Genomic DNA, 22,623 nt, shown 5'->3' on the forward strand with positions numbered 1-22,623 from the left:
TCTCTCTCTCTCTCTCTCTCTCTCTCTCTCTCTCTCTCTCTCTCTCGCTCTCTGAGAAAGGGGGTGGAGCCGCCAGAGGGCCAGTTAGCTGTCAGTCAGGTTCCTGTGATGATTCTCTATAGAGACTCGTTTCAGTGCTCTATAATTTCCAAATGTTTAGATTGCACCTAGGAGGAGCTCGTAGCATGTCTCGCATATTTACGCTGAAATCTAGACAGTTTGTGAGATGGGGTTGCTTTTGGAGGTCAGTAGGTTTACTGACAGGGTAAAGGAGCATGCTCAGGTTTCACACAAACTCGCTGCTGATTAATTCGTAGCTGTGAGGTTGCATGGCTCCTGAACTTCCTGTACACAGAGGAAGTGGAGGTTAAATACTGCTTTTGTGCCCTTTTGCACTGTGACACTTTAACTCTGGACTTGCACAGCACAGTGCCACTTTATACACTTTATACACACCATAATGCACATGGACACTTTAAGGACAATCATTAAAACCAGATGCATTTATGTATAAACATATTTTCATATTTAGTTTTTATACAGTTTATACTTTTATTTATTTACCTCTCACTCACTCATTTTCTACCGCTTATACGAACTACCTCGGGTCACGGGGAGCCTGTGCATATCTCAGGCGTCATTGGGCATCAAGACAGGATACACCCTGGACGGAGTGCCAACCCATCGCAGGGCACACACACACACTCTCATTCACTCACACACTCACACACTACGGACAATTTTCCAGAGATGCCAATCAACCTACCATGCATGTCTTTGGACCGGGAGAGGAAACCGGAGTACCCGGAGGAAACCCCCGAGGCACGGGGAGAACATGAAAACTCCACACACACAAGGCGGAGGCGGGAATCGAACCCCCAAATCTGGAGGTGTGAGGCGAACGTGCTAACCACTAAGCCACCGTGCCCCCTTCATCTACCTCCTTTTGGTTTTATTTTTATCCTCAATTCCATTCCTTTTATGCTGGAATATCGGACAGACATAAAACTCATTTCACTGCATGTCGTACTCTGTACGTATGTGTATGTGACAAATAAAATTTGATTTGATTTTGATTTGATTTGGTTCATTTTAGTGCGACGCTGGCAGGTGGCCATTACCTTCCAGCCGTCATTATTAACCTGCTCGTCTTCCTTCTGCTTCTTTTATTTCCCTCTTCTTTTATCTTATTTAAAATTCATCTTTTTAGAAAGACTCTCTCTTTCTCTGTCTCTCTTTCTGTATCTCTGCTTTGTCTGTTTCTCTCTCTCTGTCTCTAGTTAGCATTTGCAAATGCTAACATTACCCCTCCCACATGCTAAACCTTCAGGGATTTAATTACCTTGAAAATAGTTTTTTTTTTCTTTCTGATCTTAAAGTTAAAAAGCTCAGCACCTGCCCAATTATCCTCATCAGCCTAATATCAGCAATAATTGCTCTGCAGCATTTCAAGTTACAAACGTGCAGCTCATGCACAAGTTAAGGGATTATGGGCCTCTTCCAAAATCGCCACCGTGACTCCAACCACAATCTGTATATGGGGTTCGTTTCTGTGGGATTTCCATGCGCTTGACTCAGACACATGGCCGATGGCCTGTGCCCTGAATGATATGAGGTGTTGGAGGAGGTGCTGAAGGAGGAGGAGGAGGAGATGATAAAGCAGTTGATGAAAGAGGAAGAGAAGGTGATGAAGGCGGTGATGAAGAAGGAGACTTTTTGGTGCAAATATCCAAGACAAGCATTTAGACCACTTGCTTTTGAACATCAAAAAATGAGGGCTAACAAATGTGGATTTATTTTTCCCTTTTAATACGATATAACACGAAAAAAAAAATGTATTTATTTTTACAAAAAGAAATAAATAAATGAATAAATAAATAAATAAATAAATACTAAAAATAAACAAGACTAAAATATTCAGATTTGAATACAGAATGAAATCCACACTACATTCTCCACCCTCAGTATCTGTGTTTGTATCCTTTATTTAACCCAGAAATAAGGAATAAAAATATTTCATTCGAATGTAATTGATACTGTACGAAGACAAGAAGTGTCACATAGGGCTGGGCGATAAAACCATAACGATATGCAGACACGTGATTGATATCAATAAAAAATGTGTTCGATAAAACGTCCGATATTTTTTATTCTTCGTCGGAAGAAAACCGAGGTTGCGAAGCAAGTTTGGTTGCATTAACAAAGGCACTCACTCTCTGGTAACCTAGCAACATAGGGAGTGACACGCTAACAGCCAATCATGTAACAGTATCACATTTGGTTGCGCCATATCGTTGTCTGGTGCTGGTCTGCTGGATTCCTCTTCAGTAACCCGGCGACTGATGAGCAGAAAATGAGCAGCAGTGAGCGAGGAAATTGTAAATAAAAGAGGAAAAGTCAGCTCAGGCACCAGGGCAGCTTTAGACCCAGAGAAGGTCAACCAGCTGGTGTTCCTAGTACAAAACCTGGACTGAAAATATACTTAGTACTTATACTTATACTTATACTAGTTCAACTTCAAGTATGATTAGAGTAAGAATAACTTGAGTTACTTTTTCATATTTCTGCAGGTTTTATATTTCAAACAATGTTACTGTACTGTATCAGGTTTGTGTTTTATATTACAGATGTATCTCAGTCTACCTCAGTTTTATTTATGTTTACAGAACACTGCACATAATTTAAAACACTTTATTCACCAGAAGGTGAACAGCTAGTGAACTTCCTAGCACTAAACTTGCACTAAATTCTCAGGTTTCTCGATGGTTTATATTTAACACTTTGCACTATTTTATTACACTTTATTAAGCGTTTCTTACATGTTCTTTCATTTTGTACCTTAAATGTTAAGAGAGAATTGTTAAGTGTTCATTGTGACTTTAGACTTATGTTTACATTATAATTATTTGAGTTTTCCTGGTTGTTGACATTTCTGTCTTAATAACTGAGGGAATTATGATCAGAGGAAGGTTAAGTTTAAAATAAAAATGTTTAAATTTAGGGGGGGGGACACGGTGGCTTAGTGGTTAGCACGTTCGCCTCACACCTCCAGGGTTGGGGGTTCGATTCCCGCCTCCGCCTTGTGTGTGTGGCGTTTGCATGTTCTCCCCGTGCCTCGGGGGTTTCCTCCGGGTACTCCGGTTTCCTCCCCCGGTCCAAAGACATGCATGGTAGGTTGATTGGCATCTCTGGAAAATTGTCCGTAGTGTGTGAGTGTGTGAGTGAATGAGAGTGTGTGTGTGTGTGCCCTGCGATGGGTTGGCACTCTGTCCAGGGTGTATCCTGCCTTGATGCCCGATGACGCCTGAGATAGGCACAGGCTCCCCGTGACCCGAGGTAGTTCGGATAAGCGGTAGAAAATGAGTGAGTGTTTACATGTAATATATTTTTCTCCTGGTCCTTATTTTAAATGGGTCATAAAAAATATCAATAATTATCGATATCAACCAAAATGAAACACTGATATTGTGATACACTTTTCAGTCATATCGCCCAGCCCTAGTGTCACATTCCGCTCCAGTTCTGAGCTTCTACTTACCGCTCCCGATCCTACTCCAGTCTGGACATTACACCTCGCACACTTGCACGAACAATAACCTACCTGGTTTAAGTTTCAGGTTTATTCCGCTTTTAACTCTTTTTTTATTTTTGGTACTTTGTTTATCTTGTCAGTTCATAGTTTCCTCACCTGCCTTATTTTTCCCTCTCTTTAAGTGTTTTAATTAGCAATCAGCTAATATTTACTAAAACTCTTTATAATACTCTGACCTGTCCGCCATGTTTGTTTCCATTAGCATCTTTATCATTATATCTATTTAGAGAAATGATGGTGCCCTAACTATCTCAACCTTCAAATCCTGACCCTGGGAACTAAATAGTGTGAATTTTAGACGGTCCGGTCTCTGGGATATTGATCTGGTTGTAGTGTTGATGAGCGTGATGGCACCCGGCTGTCTGGATTTCATAAACAGCGTGCGAGCTGCTTAACACGCAGGGAGGCTGCGCTTATTATCGACCTGTCGTGTATAATAAAGAGGTTTGGAACGAACTCGGAACCTCTCGCCAGTCAGCTGGTGTTCGTCACGGATGGCCAGGGACTGCGTTTTTATTTCCCGTCACGTCAGAGGCCGAAGCCGAGCTGGCGGGATTAAAGGACTTGTTGGTTTTCCCCGATCATGTTGTGCTCGTGTTCGCTGTTGACCTGAGATTAGTGCTTGCGTTCCTTAATTAGCAGTTTTGAGATGTTTTACATGACTGACGGCTCAGTTTCGTCTGAACTGGGATCGTTTAAGGTTAATTATTATCAAACTGCAAATTACCCAGAATGCTTTATTTACAACTGAAGGGAATCCAAATTTATAAGATGCGAGAATGAGAGAAGTTGTTACAGGAAGAGGAAATTCATTATTCCTTTAAAGTCGCGTTTTACGTTGGCATTAAAACGTGCAGTTCATCGGCTCGTTTTTATACTAAACGCTGACTGAAAAGGGGGTGGGGCTAAGGAGCCTGTAGGGTGGGGCAGGGGGAGGGGCTAAGGAGAATGTGGGGGGCAGGGGTAGAGCTAAGGAGCCTATAGGGTGGGACAGGGGGAGGGGTAAGCAGTCTATAGGGTGGGACATGGAGAGGGGCTAAGCAGTCTATAGGGTGGGACAGGGGGAGGGGTAAGCAGTCTATAGGGTGGGACGGGGGGAGGGGCTAATTTTCACCCTGGAAGTTAAATATATTCAGATAAAAATGTTTTTTTTTCCTATTAAACCATGGGGATATATTGTTTTTTTGGTACTTTTCCCTTTGTAAAATGACATAATCACACTACTTTTCACCTGTTTTCACTTCCATTAAAGCAGATCTAAACAGTCTTTCCCTCACCAGCCTCTCTTTCTTCTCTCTCTTTCAGTTTATAAAATAAATGTCCTGTGACGATTACAGATCGCTGACACTGGAGACGTCTTCCGTACATGTGACATAAACATCTCCTTAACTTCACTGCTACCGTAGAAACGATAACACATTAATACAAACTTGTGATGTCAGAGCCGACCAATCAGAACGCAGAATTCAGCGCTGTGGGATAATCAAGTTATAAGAAGGCCACTAACAGCAGTGTTACTGAAACCACAGCAAATTTCAGTGTTACTGAAACCTTTTGCACACAAAATACTCTCACTCACTCACTCATTTTCTACCGCTCATCCGAACTACCTTGGGTCACGGGGAGCCTGTGCCTATCTCAGGCGTCATCGGGCATCAAGGCAGGATACACCCTGGACAGAGTGCCAACCCATCGCAGGGCACACACACACACACTCTCATTCACTCACACACTTCGGACAATTTTCCAGAGATGCCAATCAACCTACCATGCATGTCTTTGGACCGGGGGAGGAAACCGGAGTACCCGGAGGAAACCCCCGAGGCACGGGGAGAACATGCAAACTCCACACACACAAGGCGGAGGTGGGAATCGAACCCCCAACCCTGGAGGTGTGAGGCAAACGTGCTAACCACTAAGCCACCGTGCCCCCCACACACAAAGCAATCTTATCCATTATACAGTATCTCTTATTATATCTTTATCTATTATTTCTTTTCATTTCCTCAAACAACTTTGTGATTATGTGATTATGAGTGATTGTGTAAACTAGTGTTGCTAAAAACACAGAAACCTGATTCATGACCTAAAATAATGATGCTGTTCCAAAAAACCTTACAAAAGCCAGGACACACTGCATTAGAAAACATGTTGGATTTTGTGTGTGTGTGTGTGTGTGTGTGTGTGTGTGTGTGTGTGAGACATTTGGTGTGCAGAAACCTTTTAGCGCACCAGTCTGCTGTCTGCATTTAGTGACACAGCTAACACTCCTGAGTCTGACGTCACTCTCACACACACACACACACACACACACACACACACACACACACACACACACACACACACTGACTCAGCTCTCAAGAAAGTGCAAATTGATTTACACTCAAATGTTCAGACACCATAAACACGTGCAGATTAAAAATAATAATGATAATTATAATAATAATAATAATGTCACTCTTCCAGTTTCCTTTCTATTTCCTGCTTACCTCAAAAAAACCTGTCGCTGATAATCTCTCTCGTCAAATGTATGCTCGCTGGCCACATTATTAGGAACACCGGTACCCCTGTATTATCCAGCTGGCTGATTGTGTGATGGCAGATCGGAGTCAAGAGCTTCAGCTAAAAGTTCACATCAAACATTAAAATGTGGATAAAAATCTCTTGGGATTTACACACACACACACACACACACACACACGAATATATCCAGTTCTGCAGGTGAGCTACAACAGCAGAAGACCACACTTCTGTCAGCTGGACAACACGACTTCCACTGCTGCAGTCCATCCATCTGCTTTTTGAGATGCTTTTCTTCTCGGCGTGGCTGTAAACAGCGGTTACGTGAGTTAACTGCGCGTCTATGTGTGCGGTGACCGGTTGTGATTAACGTCGAATATCGTATAATAATAGAATATATAAAATATTCAGCTCATTGTGGTTAGACTTTTACATTATTAGGATTATACACCAAAATCTCAAGCTTTCTGGTGAAAGATAGAAATGAAAAACAGCTATTATTTTGTAACCATATGATCAAATGTTTTCGTCAAGTTTTGATTTGATGACGCGAGAGATTCTCAGAAAAGTATCACATCATCATCACATCCAGAATTAATTACGTGTTAATCTACAATCCAAGCTTGAACACTGAGGTCTGTCGAGATTAATAAAGGTCTCTTGATTCAAGATTTCTTTCTTTATGTCTGTCCTGGATTGTTTTTTTTTGTTTGTTTGTTTTTTTATCATCTGAACATTGATCTCTGGTTCTGACCCTATTCTGTCTGTCCCGATTAGCTCCGAGTCTCATATAAAGCTACATCGGTTCGAGTTACTTTCTAAAAGAAAGAAAAGAGAGGAAAAAATCATCAGCAGCGTGCCCTTTACACAGCAGATGAAAAAAACAAATCATGTTTTCAGGTGGCACTCGGCTGGAATTCCTGCTACGAGCTGCCGGAGCGCTAAATCTCTCCTCCCAGGTGATGTGAAACAAACGCAACGAAAGCTAGCAAACCGAGATCGATGCCAAGTCGTGCTAGTGGTTTGTTTGTTGTTTTGCTACACACAGTCAAGTCTGTATCTAAAATGTTTTGTGAATGTGTCTATCCGGTTACTTCATGTGCTGATGAGATGAAATCCGACTTTCCCAAAAGCTTCTAGTTAAACGGTCGAGCGAGCGTTACAATAAATCTCGCTCTCGATCTCGATCTCTTTCTCTCTCTCTTACACACACATTAACAAAATATCAAAATATTTTGAAATAATATATATAATTCTGAAATATTATGATTATTTTCTTTACATAATTAAAACATTATTTTAAAATATACATATATATATATATACATATACATATATATATATATATATATATATATATATATATATATATATATATATATATATATATATATATATATATATACACACACACATATATATATATATATATATACACACATATATATATATATATATATATATGTATATATATATATATATACATATATATATATATATATATATATATATATATATATATATATATATATATATATATATATATATATATATATATGTATACAATGTCACCGTGACGCCTTGATGCCCAATGACGCCTGAGATAGGCACAGGCTCCCCGTGACCCGAGGTAGTTCGGATAAGCGGTAGAAGATGAATGAATGAATGAATGTCACCGTGACAACGCTTTGCAACCGGTTTTTGGATCTTTCTAACCAATCGGATTGGGTGGGCGGGAACTAACTGCCATATACCAGACAGCGCAGCGGGAAAGACTGATAAAGCAGCACGTGGTGATTTCACACGGCTGATATTGATATCGGTGTGTCGGCCGTCTGATATCACTCCCATGACTCGTGCTGCGCTGTTGCAGAACCGCGGAGGATGAAAGAAATCAATAGTGCGCAGAGCAAAGATGATAGTAATGCATGAGGTAATGCAAAACACAGTCGATATCACTACTGTGCAGCACCAATACGTTATTTTAGCATGCTGGCTGAACGGTACCTCGCGTAAGAATTTGCCCCTTACACAAACTAATACTGAAGGGGAAGGGGGATAAAAAGCAATATACAATATACAGTTCTTTATTTCCTATGAAAGTATTGAGTTTGTTCTGGTCCTGCTTGTTACAGTCAGAATTTAAATAATATGTTGAATGAAGTGAGTGTGTGAAGCATAGTGGTGGAAGCACCATGTTAAAGTTACTTTTTGTCTCTTGGATCTCAGACTAATCCCCTCTGTATCCAGTCATGGACTGGATAAAATGCAAAGTACAGTATGTGATATTTGATGTGATTAAACTGATTATTTTTTCCCTAAGTTGGTCACTCTACACGCACTATACAGTACACACACCGATCAACATTCATTTTCTACCGCTTATCCCACTACCTCGGGTCACGGGGAGCCTGTGCGTCATTGGGCATCAAGGCAGGATACACCCTGGATGGAGTGCCAACCCATCATTTGACTCTCATTCATTCACGCAATCACACACTACAGACAATTTTCCAGAGATGCCAATCAACCTACCACGAGGCACGGGGAGAACATTAAAACGCCACACATACAAGGTGAAGGCGGGAATCGAACCCCCAACCCTGGAGGTGTGAGGCAAATGTGCTAACCACTAAGCCACCATACCCAACCCCCCCCCAGATCAACAGTAACATCGGACTGGTTTTGTCCAGCACATTCCACAGATCTGGAGAACTTAGAAGCCAAATCAACACCTTGAACTCTTTATCCTGTTCCTCACTCTACAGTATATCAGGGAGCATTATCCTTAGTAGGACACTGCTATGAAGGCTGTCCTTCTTTTAAGCGCTTTTAGTCGATACTAACCGCTGCATACCAGGAACCCCTGTAGAAAGGACATTATTTAAAATGGGTTCCCTTTCCAATATGGATCTTTTCAAGGTTTCTTCTTCATACCATCTACAGGAGCTCTCAGGCTTGCACATTAAATCTGTAAATCTGCTTTGAGACAATGTGCAATATTTTACACGCTATACAAATTCAAATGGATTGAATCGAACCCCTCACAAGAGCTTTTGGAGATCACAATGTGGCCCTTGTCAAAGTTGTCAATTTTTCCTGCTCCACATCAACACATCAGCTTGGAGAACATACAGTTCACTTGCCTCCTAATACATCCAACCCCCTGAGAGATGCCCCCTTAACGAGATAATCGATGTTATTCACTTCACCGGTTAGTGGTTTTAATCTGTGTATATATATATATATATATATATATATATATATATATATATATATATATATATATATATATATATATCACCACTACCTTATCTGTAGCTGCCCCGCGAGGTCGTCTTCTTAATGCTGGATTCGAGACAAGAGTTGTAGCACAAATATCTCCCAAACTTTATTAGTGCTTGTGTGACATTGCAGCCTAAGCCAAGCTACAAAAAATTTTTAAACAATGTGTGATTTTTTCTGTGCTGGCAACATCATGCTGAAAATCGTACAGCTCAAATCTGGCTTAAATCAAGTAATCCAGATAAACACTGCATGCCATCTCATCTGTGCGCTGCGAGCTCCCAACGTGGCGACAACAAAACTCTGATACTGAACCACTATTGACGTGTGTGCTGGAGGAGTCTGAAGGGAATTAGGTGCTTGTGGGTAAATGACGTTTTCTTGTACAGCTTCAGGATCAATGCTGTTACGTGTCTCTCAGATGAAACCGTCAACCAAATCTTCCTGTCTGAATTAGCACGCTCTCAGAAATAAAGGCACCCTTGTGGCTCGGGTTCTAAGTATTAAATTCACCATGACTGATTCGATTCAGTATTTAAAAATGAGACGGATTTACTTTCGAAACAGGAAGTGACGATGTGCTGACGTGCTTGTAGAGCCAATAGCTCTCGATCTCTACACACCTGGTCAATCTAAACAAACCTAACAGTGAGCTGGCTAAATAGGGAAAATCGTAGAGAGTAAACTTTAACCCTGACACAAACTCCGCCCACTTCTCCAGAAATGTACAGTTCTGTTAGAAAAGTGCATGAAGATGTACAGCCAAGAACACAACAAACTGCTAATGAGCTGATAGTGTAGAGCAAGACACAGCAAATTTCTGCATAATGCATGTTATTATTACACTAAAGTTTTTAATAAAAGCAGCAACACAGTCATTTTTTTCCCCTGCACACATTCACTCATGTTCACGCCATTTTCTCTCCAGATCAGATTCCAGAGGTGTGCCTGAGACACGCTGAGTGTTCGGGATTATATTTCCAAGGTCAGATCGGCGTGCACATGATGAGAGTTCGGGAGCAGAGCACCACCCTGTGATGCTCTGGTCTAATAAGGTAATCAACCCTCTGAGAAGGTGAACAATTTATATCTCTCGCAGCGATTCTGCCATTCAGAACCTGATTTACTGTGAGCACCAGAGAGAGAGAGAGAGAGAGAGAGAGAGAGAGGGAGAGAGAGGAAGAGAGAGAGAGAGAGAGAGAGAGAGAGAGAGAGAGAGAGAGCGGAAGAGAGAGAGAGAGAGAGAGAGAGAGAGAGAGAGAGAGAGAGAGAGAGAGAGAGAGAGAGAGAGAGAGAGAGAGAGAGAGAGAGAGAGGAATAGAGAGAGAGAGAGAGAGAGAGAGAGAGAGAGAGAGAGAGAGAGAGAGAGAGAGAGAGAGGAAGAGAGAGAGAGAGAGAGCTCTGTGCTAAAACATGCAGACAAGAGGATAAAGGCATTTCATAATAATAATAATAATAATAATAATAATAATAATAATAATAATAATAATAAATCAACAAGAACAAAGGTTTTTACAATTCAAGATAGATAGATAGATAGATAGATAGATAGATAGATAGATAGATAGAAGGATATAGAGCCGTACTGATAGCTCAAAAATTTTGGCACCCTCCAAGAACGATATCTACAGATGCAAAACTCCTGGCACACGCTAGGCGATACACGGTTACATAGACAGACCAAAAACTATTGGCACCCTTCACTATGTAGGTAGATGGATGGACAAACAGAACGCGACTCACCTCTCCAGGCCGGTCTCGCGCGCTGAAGTTCCGTCCTCCTCCTCCTCCTCCTTCTCCTCCTTCTCCACCCTTGGTGTTGATCTGTAGTAATTATTTTCCAAACAGAACGGGATCGCATCAATCAGGAGGATTAAAAATAGGCAGTCGCACAAATCCCGCTCGAGTTCTCCACCGCAGAGACGCAGAAATGCGCACCGGATCTCCGCCTCGCCTCGCACGAGACTTCTAAACTCGTAACGGAGAGATGGAGGGATGCATTTCCTTCTGCATTAAAAAAAACACAATAAAAAAAAACCAGCGCTCCTTAATCCAGCATCCTTAATCGATCCTTATCAGTGTGGAGAAAAATAAAGCGATCCAGTGATACCGAGACGAGACAGCGGTGTGTGTGTGTGTGTGCGTGTGTGTGAGTGTGTGTGTGTGTGTGTGTGAGCCAAATCCAAAAAACCAAAAGCACTAGAACGGTCCGTGTGCAGCGCGAGACTATGAAACGGATGTGCTCGAGCGATTCTGCGGTGGTCTACAGCAGGATAAACTCCGTGCACGCGGGAGAAACTGCGCAGATGCGCATCCGAACACGCGCGTGCCGTCGCCCTCCGCTCTCCGCCCGTCATCCCTCGCGCTCCATCCTCGTGTATTCCCGTGGACACAGACGGCAGGACGACTCTGCTCTTTTTTATTTATTACTATTATTACAAAAATATTAATTATTCCTATGTATTTATTTATTTATTCATATTGTTCTTCTCCCAGATAAATGCGATCCGTGCACGCACGCACGCACGCACGCGCCAAGCTCAGAGTCGTCTCTACTTCTTTTTTTTTTCTTTTATGGAAATGTTTTCTTCTTCTCTTTTCTCTTCATTCCTCTCCGTGCAGCTCTGCCCGAGCACGGATACTGGAGCCGAACATCGCGCGCGCACGCACGTACGCGCATCTCTTGTCGTGCCCCAAAGTGATGATGCGCGTTCACGTGCGCGACACCGAGAAGGGTGGTGGGGGGATTCTGGGATGGACCGAGGTTTGTTAAAACACAAAGTTAATTGCGCGTGCACGCTGTCATCCTATAAGATGTTACTTGTTCACATACCGTGTGTTAATTTCTTACTGCAGGAGGGCCATTAAACTAGGTGTTAATTTATCACCGGAAGTATTCATTAACCCGTTAATTAGCTTCCTGTTAGAAGGTCAGACTCATTCCCAGTCTCACAGCTATAATTTGTCTGTTTGATAATAATGAAAATTCTGCACTTTAAAGCGTCAGTTCACTAATGTCTACATGCTACTGTCTGTCTGTCTACTTATGTATTCGTCTGTCTGTTTACCTGTCTGTCTGCTTGTGTGTTTAACTGCCTCTCTGTCTGTCTGGTTTCTTGTCTGTCTGCATGTCTGTGTAATCTACTGTCTGCTCAACTGTCTGTCTCTCTGACTGTCTGTTTTTCAGTCTGACTCTTTTTCTGTCTGTTTGTCTGTCTAGTTGTCTTTCTGGCTGCTTAACTGTCTGTGTTTTTGTTCTGTCTAGCTGTATAAATGTCTGTTGTTTCTTTATTTAACTGTCTGTCTGTCTGTCTGTCTGTCTGTTGGTATGTCTGCCTGTCTGTCTGTTGGTATGTCTGTCTGTCTGTCTGTCTGTTGGTATGTCTGTCTGTCTGTCTGTCTGTCTTTCTGTCTGTTGGTATGTCTGTCTGTTGGTATGTCTGTTGGTATGTCTGTCTGTCTGTTGGTATGTCTGTTGGTATGTCGGTATGTCTGTTGGTATGTCTGTCTGTCTGTTGGTATGTCTGCCTGTCTGTCTGTTGGTATGTCTGTCTGTCTGTCTGTCTGTTGGTATGTCTGCCTGTCTGTCTGTTGGTATGTCTGTCTGTCTGTCTGTTGGTATGTCTGTCTGTCTGTTGGTATGTCTGTCTGTCTGTCTGTCTGTTGGTATGTCTGTCTGTCTGTCTGTCTGTTGGTATGTCTGTCTGTCTGTCTGTCTGTCTGTCTGTCTGTTGGTATGTCTGTCTGTCTGTCTGTTGGTATGTCTGTCTGTCTGTCTGTCTGTCTGTCTGTTGGTATGTCTGTCTGTCTGTCTGTTGGTCTGCCTGTCTTTCTGTTGGTATGTCTGCCTGTCTGTCTGTCTGTTGGTATGTCTGTCTGTCTGTCTGTCTGTCTGTCTGTTGGTATGTCTGTCTGTCTGTCTGTTGGTATGTCTGTCTGTCTGTCTGTTTGTATGTCTGTCTGTCTGTCTGTTGGTATGTCTGCCTGTCTGTCTGTCTGTCTAACCCTGTCTTTTCTCTAATCTAACTCTAGAATTAGAAGTTAAAATAAAGGTTCAAGTTCTTTAATAGTTTATGTTTGTTCGTTTCCTTAAAGCATTCTGTTTGGAGCTCTTTCTGAAAAGAAATCTCACAGATTTACAGTTTCACTTACAATCTATAACTCTTTAACCTGAGGGACAAACAAACCCCTTATTACATTCTGGGTGGAACTTTTTTCTTTCCAACTTCCTTTCCCTCCCTTGAAGGGTGCAAATAATCCCTCTCTCTCTCTCATGAAATGGTACAAAAAGGATTTAAAAAAAAGAATCATAATAGAACAGTACTGTGAGGAACCTGCAGTGATGTTCTGCAACGTTTTCAGAGAGTGCTCCAAGAAGAATTCATGTGGATACAATTTACAGACCAACAGACAGAAACACAGACAGACAGACAAGGGGTTCTGATGGCAGTGCGTCAGTGTGTGAGTGATGTAGTCAGTGAAGTAAAGTGCAGTTTGGAGGAAACACACTGTGCCTCTGAGATTTTTTTTTCCTCTGCCTGCTTTATTAGTACACACAGAAACACACACACACACACAGCTGTGCAGCTGAGCTTTTACTGCATGCAGATCTGTGACTGATTGCTTTGCTGTTGAACCGCCACAATACGCATGTAACACACACACACACACACACACAATCATACACACACACACAAGCACACACACACATAAGCTGTCTGGTCTTGTGTTTGGTGGAGCCTGATCTCATAAAAATGATAGATGTGATTGTTAGCCCAGTCAGGTTTACACCAGTGAGAGTTACACCAGTGAATGTTACCCCAGTGAACGTTACACCATTAAAGATTACACCAGTGATAGTTAACACAATGATGGTTACCCCAGGGAAAGTTACACCAGTGACGGTTACACTAATGGCAGTTACCCTAGTGAACGATAATTACACCAATGGTGGTTAGCCCAGTTAACATTACAGCAGTGATGGTTACACCAATGACGGTTACGGCAGTAAACGTTAAACCAGTGATGGTTGCGCCAGTGAACGTTAAACCAGTGATGGTTATGCCAGTGAAGCTTACACCAGTGACTGTTACAACAGTGATAGTTAACCCAATGATCATTACCCTAGGGAATGTTACACCAGTGATGGTTACACCAATGATAGTTACCCCAGTGAACATTACATTAGTGATGGTTACACCGGTGATGGTTACACCAATGGTGGTTAGCCCAGTAAACATTACAGCAGTGACAGTTACACCAATGACGGTTACCACAGTGAATCTTACGCCAGTGAACGTTAAACCAGTGATGGTTATGCCAGTGAAGGTTACACCAGTGATGGTTATGCCAGTGAAGTTTACACCAGTGACTGTTTCAACAGTGATAGTTAACCCAATGATCATTACCCCAGGGAATGTTACACCAGTGATGGTTACACCAATGATAGTTACCCCAGTGAACATTACAGTACATTAGTGATGGTTACACCGGTGATGGTTACACCAATGGTGGTTAGCCCAGTAAACATTACAGCAGTGACAGTTACACCAATGACGGTTACCACAGTGAATCTTACACCAGTGAAGGTTACCCCAGTGACGGTTACACCAATGACGGTTACCACAGTGAATCTTACACCAGTGAAGGTTACCCCAGTGACGGTTACACAAATGATGGTTACCACAGTGAATCTTACACCAGTGAAGGTCACCCCAGTGACGGTTACACAAATGATGGTTACCACAGTGAATCTTACACCAGTGAAGGTCACCCCAGTGATGGTTACACAAATGATGGTTACCACAGTGAATCTTACACCAGTGAAGGTTACCCCAGTGATGGTTACGCCAGTGAACGTTAAACCAGTGATGGTTATGCCAGTGAAGGTTACACCAGTGATGGTTATGCCAGTGAAGTTTACACCAGTGACTGTTTCAACAGTGATAGTTAACCCAATGATCATTACCCGAGGGAATGTTACACCAGTGATGGTTACACCAATGATGGTTACCCCAGTGAACATTACAGTACATTAGTGATGGTTACACCGGTGATGGTTACACCAATGGTGGTTAGCCCAGTAAACATTACAGCAGTGACAGTTACACCAATGACGGTTACCACAGTGAATCTTACACCAGTGAAGGTCACCCCAGTGACGGTTACATAAATGATGGTTACCACAGTGAATCTTACACCAGTGAAGGTTACCCCAGTGACGGTTACACCAATGATGGTTACCACAGTGAATCTTACACCAGTGAAGGTTACCCCAGTGACGGTTACACCAATGATGGTTACCACAGTGAATCTTACACCAGTGAAGGTTACCCCAGTGATGGTTACACCAGTGAACATTAAACCAGTGATGGTTATGCCAGTGAAGGTTACACCAGTGATGGTTATGCCAGTGAAGGTTACACCAGTGATGGTTATGCCAGTGAAGGTTACACCAGTGACCATTACCCCAGTGACATTTACACCAGTGATGGTTACACCAGTAACTAATTTCCATTAAAGCATTATTTTCCAAAATGTGAAGCATCCTGAACATTTTCCCACTATGTAGTAGTGGACAACCCCTCACATTATATACTCAATAACATTTAAATCCCTTGTAATGTAAATGAAAAAAATAATTTGACTCAGTGACCAGTCTATGCGCATGCAATTATTACCAATAAAGTGCTATCATACAAGCTAAGTGAAAAATGGACTGTTTATACTGTAATTATTGCTCTAGTGTCACGCATATGTTTGTAATCAGGTTGCATGCAACATTCACTCCATCTCATTAGGTAAAAGTAGAAATCTTAACCGGAATTTCCTCAATATTGTCAGCCAGTGCAGGAATATTTCATTTCCAGCATATTATCTCTGATTGTGAGTCATAAGCCGTATTTATCCAGGAGACACACACTGTACAGGATATACAACAACCTGTTGAGAAGGAAAGGAAAGAATTTATAGCAGTGTCTATTTTTAAAGCTTTTAATAATACAAATAAAAGAATAAATAAAGCAGAAGTAGGTGTGGCCTAATCAACAATTAGTTGTTAGCTGTTGTTGTTGTTGTTACATGTATTATATTTAAATGTATTACATTTGACAAACGCACTTATCCAGAGCTATTTACTCTATTAATGCTTCGATACTGGTTTACTAGGTCACTGATACCTCAGGACTAGTTAGTTAGGGGTTTAGTCCTTGTTTAAAGGCAGCTATTATTTCAGTTTGTGGAACATCTAGGGGAAGTTTGTTCAACCATCCAGGTGCCAAAACAGAACAGAGTCTTGATGTGTACTTTTTGTGTTCCCTAAGAGAAGGTGGGACGAGTCGAGCAGTGCTGGTGGATCTGGGGGAGCGGGGAGTGAGTCACTGCTTTGAGGTAAGAGAGTGCTGGAATGTTTTTGGCTTAGTAGCCAAGCATCGGTGTTTTAAATCTACATGATTCCAGTGGAGAGAGCAGAGCAATGGAGTGGTACTGTATGTAAGAACTTTGTAGAAGAACATTCTGGACCATTTGCAGAAGTCAGAAGGTGCTCGGAAGTAGAGTGACCAAGAGCTAGTTTCATTAGTCCGGTCTCACAATAACAAGGTCCTGAACGAGCACCCTAGTGAACAGAAATGCACAAATCATTCTGATATTCAAAAGGTGAAATCAGCATGAGAGTCTCAGTCTAAAAGCAAAAGGCAAAACTGATTGTCCACAGCTTCTTCAAGGTTGTGTGCAGTGACCGTAGGTGAGATCATTGAGTCGTCCAGGGAGACAGGAAGATCCTGACATGGCGACAATTCACCTGAGATGAACAGATCAATTTTGCTGCCGTTATATTTCAACTGCCATCCATGATGTTATTAAATATGAACCACTCCTCCACACCTCCTCCTTGACACACACACACATATACACACACAATTCCTGTTTACGGCTTAATACAGTGATTCAGAAGAAGGTTTAGGTTTCTTGTGCTGGAGGTTTTATTTGAATATTCATCATTGAGAAAATTGAAAACAACTCATCACAAGGTTCATATGCAGACGCAGCAACCACATAACAACGGGTTAGACAACAACATCCAGGATGTGTGTATATGTGTGTGTGTGTCAGAGAGACATGTGTTGGTGGTGTGGATGCAGAGAGTTTTATAGTCAAACTATGGAGGCAGATATTATGGATGGATGGGTGGATGGGTGGATGGATGGGTGGATGGGTGGATGGATGGATGGATGGATGGATGGATGGATGGATGAATAAACACTGCGGTCTCACGATAATTGATTTTTTTTTTCATGTTTATGATTCTACACACTACACTGACACATTAGCTTCCTGTTTCACTTAACTTTAGAATTGTAATTCTGAATTGTTTGTTTCTTTCGTATCGCCGCAGGAACTGTACTGTAATCTAGAGCCCCGCTTTCACTCGTTTCCTGCCTGCTGTTCTGCCATTGAGCAGGAATTCACTTGACTCACGGAAAAGCAGACCTAAAAATAAGTAGCATTTACATTTCATACACATTTTTTAAAGTTACAGCATCTATACACAGGAGGACTAACGCATCTGGGTCATGCGTCGTTGAAAATGAGTTAATGACTTCACAGAGCACTTCATCTGAATAGCTATTATAGCTCACGAACACTTACAGTATGTGTCGTGTGTTTATTCCAGACTGTTCCGGGACGCTAACGGGACAGAAATGCAGAGGCGAGATTAACGCAGGGTTCAGCAAAATGAGCCACAATGACTGACTCCCATTGAGAATTGATTAAAATGAATAAATATATTTATTTCACCTAACAGGGAGGAGCATGTGGAAGTGGAACATAACACACATAAAGCTCCTAAAGAGTGAAGATAAAGAGAAAGAAGAGTATATTTAAAGGCAGGGTCTCCGATTTTTGAGAAATGCTTCAGAAAACTGAGTCGGGCCGAATAATAAAAAAAATCAAAAACAAAATTCAAAACAAACGTGTAGCCAATGAGCAGAAAGGGGCGGGTCTTGTCAATATGAGGCGGAGAGTCTGTTCAGTGCGCATGTGTGACATTAGCAGAAAGCGGTTTTAACATTGACATGGGGGATAAAAACAAAAGAAAGCGAAGAAAGACTTACGATAAGGTAAGAAGTAGGACCGTGTTAATATAGGATCAGCTTTCCAGCGCTGGAGAGAACTGAAGGAGCAGGAAGTTGGTCACATATTCACAGATTGGAGTTTCCCGAGTCAATAACTCCTGAGCTAAACACTGTTACTACACAAATAACACCTCTTTTCTATCGTAGTAATGTAGAGACGCAGCTACAACCGTGTTTTGTGTAGTAACAGTGTTTAGCTCAGGAGTTATTGACTCAGGAAACTCCAATCTGTGAATATGTGGCCAACTTTACTTAAGACGCCGAGGCGCTTTTTTCCTTCTCGATAGGTGAGTAACGTTGGTTTTGTTTTGTTACACAGAACTAATATATGTCTTTGTCCTTTGCATGATTATGCTTGTGTGTCATTTTTGCTTGTTTGTTTATCTGCAATCGTATTGTTCTTCCCTTCAGCTATGATAGACACATTTCTTTCCATTAATTGCCTGGGTTACGTATGTAAGTGTGAGCGGAGCTATCAATACAGGGGTGGGACCCATTTGGGTTAGGGGCGTGTTTGTTTTGGTGATTTCAAATGTCGACATTGGCTTTCAAACAACTCTTTTAACCAGTGTAATCTATCCATATGGAATGTTTACACATTGGTGGGAAAAAAAGGGATGGGTTCATTTATTAACACAGCTAACAGATGGAAAAGTAAACATTACCATAAACAAAAAGAAACTCACCATGAATGAGATTATTTTATTTTTTTTTCCAGAAACAAAAAATCTACCAATCAGAAGCAGTAACTCAGAGGTGGGGGAATAAAAGTGCCTGAGGATAGGTGTATGCTAAATGCCCACTCGTTTAAGCTCTGCTTCTTCTTTAGTAGTCCAACATTTCAAGAAAATAATCTACATTTTTAGGAAACCTGGCAAAGCCGATTAGAAGGTGAGGTGTTTAACATGCGCTGAGGCTGACGGGAGGTAATTAGGAGGCATTTTCAGGGTGGAACCAAAGCGAGTGAGGGCCAATTACGAGAAAAAGCCCCGAGGAGTCTCCAAGGCAAGTATACTCAAACTGACCGATAGACTAAATCATCAGGGGAAATCAGCAAGAGTGGGAAGAGTGCGACCAAAAAGCTAAACTCCACACACACACACACACTTTTCTATAATAAAACACTAACACCGTTTTTGGGCTTCTATAAAAGCGACTTCTTTAAACACAGACAGAGTTCACGGGTGATAATTAACAACTAGAGCTAGGCCAGTACACATCATCTGCTCCTCTTGGAGAAAAAAAAAAAAAATGGCACAAAAACATTAAAGATGTCAGAAATGTGGAACATTATATAAATAATATATTTAGTCCCAGCAGCACTAATTACACAGTAAGAGACTCGTGCTGTGTTCGACTGAAGGATAAAGCACATCACGGGCCCGAAATCCTACTCAGGATCTCCTCAACCACGAGTTCAGCAAGTAACATGAAGACAACTTACATTTTAGTTTTAGTTACAAGTTCTGCACACATAAATATAAACAGCACATCAAAATGGACTGGCTAGATTGTTGCTAGGAGACGTCCCTGTTTTTTTTTTTTTTTTTTTTTTTTTTTTTAAGTTGAATATGTATTCAGGAAAAGTCACAGTCATCTGATTAATTCAGATTATTCAAATCACCTGGGTGTAGTTCACACCTCCGACGTTGCTAGAACGTTCTTGAGTAGAAGGGTCCTGGTTCTAGATCTAACATAAAAACAAGACTAATATGATGAAAATTAATAATACGAATTTATAATTTTTATTGAAAAAATTTTAAAAAATAAAAAAAATTCACAGCTCGAGATAACCAATGTCTTTAATCTGTCTGCTTCGATGTCCTTCATGAAAAATAAAATAAAATAAAATCAAACATTTTTACACACATTAAAGGAACAATATTTAAATGAACAAATTATCTCTATTAAATATGTATGAATTTAATATTATCCCAAAGTGCACAAAAAAAAGGTTTAGGAATATTTTTTTACAGCCGTAACTTAAATTTCCACACTACAGTTGTGTCCATAAATATTGGCACCTCTAAGGAGATTCTATATGCAAGCAATAATTTATATTCTGAGTTAATATTTTATTTGATTTTTGTGTTTACTTTTTGCAAATTTATTGGCACACCCACATTCTCAAGCTTAAACAAGCTTAATCTTGAACACAGAAATACAAGTAGAGTTTTATAAGATATAAGCAACAAGGGTTTATTCAGTATTTATTATTCATCTTGACACGTTGATTGTTTAGCTATAACAGTATGACACGCAGTGGGTTGTTCCTCACCTGGACAGCAGCTCCATCCAAAATAAAATGACATTTTTATTTACATAAAATGACATTTTATTTTAGAGAGTCTTGTCAAATGAAACACGCTGCAGCTGTACGGTGTGAAAAATACAAACAGATGGCCGAGGTCAATGAGACAGAACTTTAACCAAGTAATGAATGCGACGCGTCACGATGGCGAACGCAGCGAATCAGCGCGAATCGAATTAAACCGTCACATGAGCACATACCACAGCTTACACCGTTCTGTCTCCCAGTGTGAGAACAAATGTGAAGTCGTCCACATCTTACACAAAATCATCAGCTGCTTTTTTTATTTCTAAAAGTTTAAAACGCTTTGAGACAAAAAAAACACAAAGTTTCTGTTCCCTGAAAGTTTACAAATGAGATCATTTAAAAAGCAAATGAAGAAAAAAAGAACAAAATTTTTAATCCTTTGTTATTAGAAAAGTCTTTTATCTGTCTGTGCTCTTGGTCTGGGGTGTACACACACACTCACACACACACACACACACACACACTCACACACACAAACTCTCTCACACACACACACACACTCACACACACAAACTCTCTCACACACACACACACTTTCCAATATATGTATTCTGCTTTTTACCCTATAACTCAATTTAAAGCTAGATTTTTTAATAATGTGTACAAAACCAGAGAGGTGTGCAGAGAAGAGAGAGGTAGAAAAAGAGAGAGAGAGAGAGAAAGAGTGCCGCACAAAGAGATGTATAAAGAGATAGGTAAAGAGAGAGAGAGAGAGAGAAATAAAGATAGAAAGGAAAAGAATTGCTATCAGACGGGAGAAATCTCGACTGCTGCCATGGCAACAGTGCATTCACAAGAATTTTGATGAAGAGAGAGAGAGAGAGAGAGAGAGAGAGAGAGAGAGAGAGAGAGAAAGAGAGAGAGAGACGGCTGATGACAAGGAAGACAATTTGTTACCCCATTCACACAAGGAAGCAAGTCTGATTGCATTGGAGAGTGAACACACACACGCACACACACACACACACACAGCAGGAGGGATTGAGGATGCTGAGAGAGTAAATAAGCAAAAAAATCACAGTGCGATTAGAAATAAAACCGGTTTACAGGATGAGTGTGCTAAAGTAAGGGCACTAGAGGAAGTGTGTACGTGTGATTCAGGGTGCTGCAGCAGTTTGTTTGTCCCTTGCTATTTCATATTCTTCTTCTCACCCCATTCCCTTCCTTTCTCTTCTTTTTCCTGTTCTCTCATTTCCATCTCTCTTCCGTATCCTGTTTTTACATTTCCAGAATGATTTTCCTTTAGTAAAGTATAAGATTCATTTTTAAATTTACATTTAATAACAAATTAATTAAATCACAAAATATTTTATTGCACACCTGCTATATTTCACTTATAATAAATATATGTATTATATATAATTATTTTCGACAGATTTCTAGTTATTATCTGGGTGCCAATGTTTTTTTGAAAGCAGTCTTTTTTGCGGCGCTTATGAAATGTGTAGGATTACTTAAACAACTAAACAAAGACACAAAACAACAATAATAATAATAATAAGAAGAAGATATAAATAAACATTTATAATATTAAAAAAATAATAATAATAATATTATCATTTGCATAATATTTGATTAAACAATTCAAAAACACATTTATTTGTTTATTTTTTCATATATTTTTATGAATTAAATAGCTAAATAACTAAATAAATAACTAAATAGATAGATAGATAGATAGATAGATAGATAGATAGATAGATAGATAGATAAATAAATAAATAACTTCTTCTGAGTGCATATATAGCTGC

At 40.6% G+C, this 22,623-nt stretch overlaps 2 protein-coding genes across 2 annotated transcripts in view; one reads left to right on the top strand and one right to left on the bottom strand.

Moving 5' to 3' along the window:
• Positions 1-12,018, bottom strand: part of lrfn1 (leucine rich repeat and fibronectin type III domain containing 1) — a 129,912-nt gene extending 117,894 nt beyond the window's left edge. The window contains exon 1 of the mRNA XM_060887889.1: positions 11,141-12,018. The gene's annotated coding sequence lies outside the window, so the exon portion shown is untranslated. The remainder of the gene's footprint in view (positions 1-11,140) is intronic.
• LOC132857816 (eukaryotic translation initiation factor 4 gamma 1-like) overlaps positions 1-22,623 on the top strand; it is a 796,411-nt gene that overhangs the window by 505,010 nt on the left and 268,778 nt on the right. The gene's annotated exons all lie outside the window — the stretch shown is intronic.

The sequence above is a fragment of the Tachysurus vachellii genome, chromosome 15 (assembly GCF_030014155.1).
Source record: "Tachysurus vachellii isolate PV-2020 chromosome 15, HZAU_Pvac_v1, whole genome shotgun sequence".
Lineage (NCBI taxonomy): Eukaryota > Metazoa > Chordata > Actinopteri > Siluriformes > Bagridae > Tachysurus > Tachysurus vachellii.